Raw genomic sequence first — 6,084 nt, 5'->3', positions numbered from 1 at the left:
AACACTACATCAAAAACTAATGATGTAATGTATGGTGATTAACACAACATAATAAAAAAAAAAAGAATTATAGGACTCTTTCATTAGGCAATGACTTCTACTAACTCCCCAGGAAAAATGTACCAATGTACATAACCTCGTCACCTTATACTTAAGAAACAGTCACAACTGCTGCCAAGCAGGGCAAGATGCTGAGGATAGTTAGCATTTATATAGGGCCTCATAATTGAGGAATCGCTTATGTATCTATAATTTCATGTGATCCATGGCAGATGGTTTAGATTATTATTCCTATATCCATGCCCCTTTGATATGTGACTTTGCAGCACCTCCCATCAGGATATGGAGTCCATCTCCTAACCTTTGTCTTTGGGCTCATCTCTAGTGTCTTGCTTTGGCCAATAGAATATGGTAGAAGTGATATTCCGCCAACTCCAAGTGTATTGGTCTGCTCAGGCTGTCATAACAAAATACCATGGACTGGGGGCTCAAACAACAGAAATTTATATTCTCACACTTCTGGAGAACTGAAGTCCAAGATCAAGTGCCATCAGGGTTGGTTTCTGGTGAGATCTCACTTCCTGGCTTGCAAATGGTTGTCTTCACACTGTGTCCCCATATGGCCTCTCCTCTGTGGTCCTGTGAAGACAAGGAGATCTCTGGTGTCTTTGCTTCTTCTTAGAAGGATGGCAGTCCTATCAGATTAAGACCCTTCCTTCATGACCTCATTTAACCTTTATTGCTTCATTATAGTTCCTATCTCCAAACATTAGGGATTTAGGGCTTCAACATATGAATTTAGGGGAACATGATTCAGTCCAAGACTAGGCTTCAAGGGGCCTCATGATCTTGACTCTCTCTTGGGACCTGCTGCCTACTTGAAACAGTCTGGGATAGCCAGGAGGAGACATACAACATGAAGTAGAAATCAGCTGTGTCCTGAGGCCACCTGAGACCAGCACAACCAACAGCAACCTGGTCACTGACTGCAAATGCAGGAGGGAGCTAGATGATACGAGAGCCACCCAGCTGAACCCAGTCCAAAGTGGTGCAGAACCGTGCACAAATTAGTTGTCAGTGTTGTAAGCTACTAAATCTGGGCTTGGTTTGTTAGGCAGCAAAAGCTGACTGATTTGGCAGGTATCACATTTGTCCCCAGTTTGTTGAAGAGAAATGGGATCGCAAGAAAGTAAGTGATCACGCAAGGTTTTATGGGTAGTAAGTCCTAGAGAGTAGAGGGTAGTCTTCTGAATTCAAATCCTTTGTTTTTTCTACTCCAGGAAAGAGGGACTCCGTCTAGAAACACAGATACATTGATGTGGGCTTTTCCTAACAAATTGATTTTTAATGGACTGAGCTTTAGAGTGAATAAGTGTGTATGCGAATGTGTGTGTACTGTGTGTGCATGTGTGTGTGCATATATAGACACCTGTATTTCCTCTGAAGGGTACAAGCTGGGTGTTTATCAGGTTTTTGATGTTTTGTTTTGTTTTGTTTTATCCCAAGGGAATAGCTTTATGGGCTGTGATGAATCCAGGCCCTGCATATTTATGTCAGCCTTCCCAGAACGGCCGCCATGTAGAAGTGGGCATGTGTTTCCATCTGCTTCTTTGCCATGGACCTCAGAGTGTTTTGCAACCCTTTCCATGAAATGCTGGAGACTACTGTAGAAACTGAGGTCAGGAAGAGAGCAGGGCTGCAAAGAAACACTCACCGGGATGGAAGATGTTTGCTATTTGAGAAGAATGATGGACAAGGGCCTTGAAGGGGGGACTTGACTTGTGGGGGCCCCCCCCCAGGAGGACTTCCTCGGGACTGAGCTCTGTCCCTTCATTGACAGCCATATTCCCCAGCTTCCTAATAGCAAAATCTCTGGGTTATTTCCAATATTTTGCTCTTTATGACAATGCAACATAGGATAATTTGAACATAGATCATTTCATACCTGTATAAATTTTTCTGTAAATAAAATCCTGGAAGTAGGCATGCGGGGTCAAAGAATATGTATTCCACAATTTTTTTATGGACAAGTTTTATAGATGTCATCCAATTGCCACTGTAAGGTGGTACCAATTTACACTTCACCAGCAATGTATGAACTGACCTTTTCTCCATAGCCTCGCCAAGAGAACATTATCTAACTTTTGGGTTTTACCTACCTAATAGGTAAGAAATGACATATATATCAAAGTAATTTCAGTTTGCACTTCTCTTATTATGAGTAGGCTTTTATCTTTTGGAATATTTAATTTGTATATATTTATGTGAACTCTGTTCCTTTGTCCATTTTTTCTATCATGGCATTGGTTTAATTGTTCTTTAATCATGAGATATGCTAGTCCTGGATCTCTAACCAGATTGCTTTTAATTACATTTTTGCATGACATTAATGAATTATTGTATTCTTTAACTGTCTTGAGTTATGTTGGTTTTGTGGGATATTTTTTTATGATTTATTGCAAATCTCCAATCAGATGATCGATTCCCTAAGTACAGGGCCCATGAATTGCATTTACTTCTCTATTACTGTTCTATTCTAGTGTAAGGCTAAGTAATCTTTCATCACCAGTAAGTGTTTGCCTTACTGAATGAGTAAGAACGGAAGAGCTGAATGTTGTCTGGAGGGTGGGATAGCTGGGATCTCAGCCATCATGGGTTGAATGGTGACCCCTGCAAAACGTATGTCCTAACTGGCAGGATCTATGAATAACACCTTATTTGGAAAATGGGCCTTTGCAGATTCATAAGTTAAGAATCCCAAGAGGAGATCATCCTAGATTATCCAGGTGAGCCTTAAATCCAACAGTATCCTTGAGACACACAGAGAAGGAGCACAGCGGAAAAGGAGGAGAGGGCCACACGAAGAGGGAGGCAGAGATTGGATGCAGCCACAACCCAAGAAACCCCTGGAGCCGCCAGCAGCGGGAAGGGACAGGGAATTGTTCTCCCCTAGAGGCTTCAGAGGAAGTGCGGCCCTGCTGACAATTTGATTTCAGCCTCTCGGCCTCCCCAGTGATGAGAGAATAAATCTGTGCTGCTGTAAGCCACCAAGTTGTGGTAATTTGTTATGGCAGCCACAGGAAACAGACTCTCCATCAGCCTTCCCTCCTTTGGTCTGCTCTCTGCCACATTCGGGAAGCACGCCCCGTTACCCAGCCGACTGTGAGACAGGAAGAGAGAGGACTGAAGGGACAGAAAAGCTCAGGAGAGGAGGGAACACGCAGGGCTGACAGTCGTGCGTGGAGAAGGAGAAGAGAGAGCAAAAGAAGGAAGAGAAGAAGAAAAACTGAAGCAAAAGGAAAAAATGAGGTGCGGAGGAGTTGGCCTCTGCTCAGATCCTCGCCTTTCTCCTCATCTTCTCTTTCTCCAGTCTCTCCTCCTTCCCTCCCTCAGCATCTCCCGGCTGCCTCAGGCATTCTGGCACTAAGCAACTTGGCGTTTGTGCTGCTTAGATTGTCTGTCTCATCCCACAGTTTCGGGTTACAATCTACAGGCACCAATGAGAGGGTTAGAAGCTTAAGCAGAGGCACCTGCTCACCCCGAAAGCGCCCCCTCCAGCAGCCCACGCTGACCATAACGCTGCATGCTGGCATTCAGGGGCTCCTGCGCCCAGGCAGGGCCCTCCACACACCAGGGTTCAAGCACCCGCCTGGAAAGCTTCTGTGGTCACGCCGTCCCGCCCACCCTACCTTCCCCCTAACAGGAGTGAGTGAAACAAAGGAATGAGGCCAGAATTGCACATTGTGCAGTTCCAAAGTTTCCAAAGGCTGGATGGAGATTGTGGTTATTTTTGTGGTTTATAGTCTGGATTTGCCCGAGGGCCTTTAGTCGGCTCTGTGCTGCCTCTGGTGGTCACTGGCAATAGTGCTCCCCTGAAGGACCTCCTTGTCCACAAACGCCTCACCCCGTTTTTAAAAATTTCTCTGTGTTTTTATTTAGGAATTTTATTTAGGATTCTTTTTACCTAAAGAAGCTTTAAAAGCATTTTCAGAATCAATTCCATTTTTTCCCATTATTTTTAATTTACCTGGGGTAAAAATCCCCCTCTTTTTGGTGTACAGTTCTGTGAGTTTTGACAAATTACAGCATGCTGTAACAACCATCACAGTCAGGATACAGTTCCTTCACTCCAGAAAATCCCCCCTGCTGCAACTTTGTAATCAAAACCTTCCCCTCACCCTTCAATCTTATTTCTAGCCCTACAGTGCTGTTCCTTTCAGAATTTCATACAGTACTTTTTGAACCTTGCTTCTTTCACTCAGCATTACATATTTGATTGGCACAATGCATCCATGTTGCTGAGAGTATCAGTAGTTCGTTCCTTTTTATTCCTGAGTAGTGTTTCATTTAACGGATGTACAACTGTTTGTTTATTCATTTACCCAAAGTAGGATATTTAGGTTGTTTCAGGTCTTTGCAATTATGAATCACCCTGCCACAATTATTTGAATACAGGTTTTTGTGTGAGCATAAGTTTTCATTTCTCTAAGGTAAATACATAGGAGTAGGATTGCTTCATTATATGGTAAGTGTATGTTTAACTTTACAAAGAATTAACAAATTGTTTTCCAGAGCAGCTATACCATTTTCCTTCCCATCAGTAATGTATGAGAGTTCCAGATGCTCTACATCCTCACCAGGACTTGGTATCATTAATTTTTGTTTTTGTATTAAACATTTTAAAAGGTATGTAAAGGTATCTCATTGTGATTTTAATTTGGATTTCCCTAATGACTAGCAATGTTGAGCATCTTTAATGTGCTTATTTACTCTCCATATATCTTCTTTGGTGAAGTGTCTGTTCAAATCATTTGCCTATCTTTTTAGGGTTGGTTTTCTTATTGTTGAATTTTGAAAGCTATTTATATATTGTGTTATAATTCCTTTGTCAGATATATGATTTGCAGATATTTTCTCCCAATCTGTAGCTTGTCTTAACAGTATCTTTCACAGAGCAAAAGATTTTAATTTTGTGAATTCCAAGTTAGCAATTCTTCTTTTATGTATTGGACCATTGATAGATTATCTAAGAGCTCTGCCAATCCAAGGTTATGAAGATTTTCTCTTATGTTTTCTTCCAAAAGTTTTGTAATTGTATGTTTTACCTTTATTTTTTATTTTTATTTTTTTTAGATTTTATTTATTTTTTTGACAGAGAGAGATATAGCGAGAGCAGGAACACAAGCAGGGGGAGCGGGACAGGGAGAAGCAAGCTTCCCGCAGAGCAGGGAGCCCGATGTGGGACTCGATCCCAGGACCCTGGGATCATGACCTGAGCCGAAGGCAGACGCTTAACGACTGAGCCACCCAGGCGCCCCTATGTTTTACCTTTAAATCTATGAACCATTTTAAGTTAATTTCTATGCAAAGTATGCATTGGCATTCAGTTTTTGGCATATGTATATTAAATTGTTCCAGTACCGTTTGTAGAAAAAACTATGCTTCCTCCAGTGAATTGTCTTTTTGCCTTTATCAAAAAATATATTGGACATGTTTGCATGGATCTATTTATGGACTCTGTATTCTGCTCATTCATCTATGTGTCTATCCTTTTGCAAATGTCACACTGTCTTGATCACTGATTTCATAGTAAGTTTTTATTTTTTTATTTTATTTTTTTTAAAGATTTATTTATTTATTTTAGAGAGAGAGAGCATGTGGTGGGGAGGCATAGTGGGAGAGGGAGAGAGAATCTCAAGTGAACGCCCCGCTGAGCGTGGAGCCCAACATGGGGCTCAATCTCACAACCCTGAGATCATGACCTGAGCTGAAATCAACAGTGGACGCTTAACCAACTGAGCCACCCAGGAGTTCCCATAGTAAGTTTTTAAATCAGGCAGCATGAGCCTTCCAATCTTGTTTTTCTTTTACAAAATCGTTTTGTCTATTCTAGTTTCTTTGACTTTTCATATAAAGTTTCATATGTAAAACTCTTCATATAAAGAGTTATATGGTCAATAACTAAAAAGAGTCCTGCTGGGATTTTTATTGTGGCTACAATAATCTATGCATCAATTTGGGGAGAATTAACATCTTAATATTTTGTCTTCCAGTACACAAACACAGAATATCTCTTCTTTATTC

This window comes from Leptonychotes weddellii, chromosome 12 (genome assembly GCF_054177405.1).
Source record: "Leptonychotes weddellii isolate Sample4059 chromosome 12, ASM5417740v2, whole genome shotgun sequence".
Lineage (NCBI taxonomy): Eukaryota > Metazoa > Chordata > Mammalia > Carnivora > Phocidae > Leptonychotes > Leptonychotes weddellii.
This window is presented reverse-complemented; position numbering follows the sequence as displayed.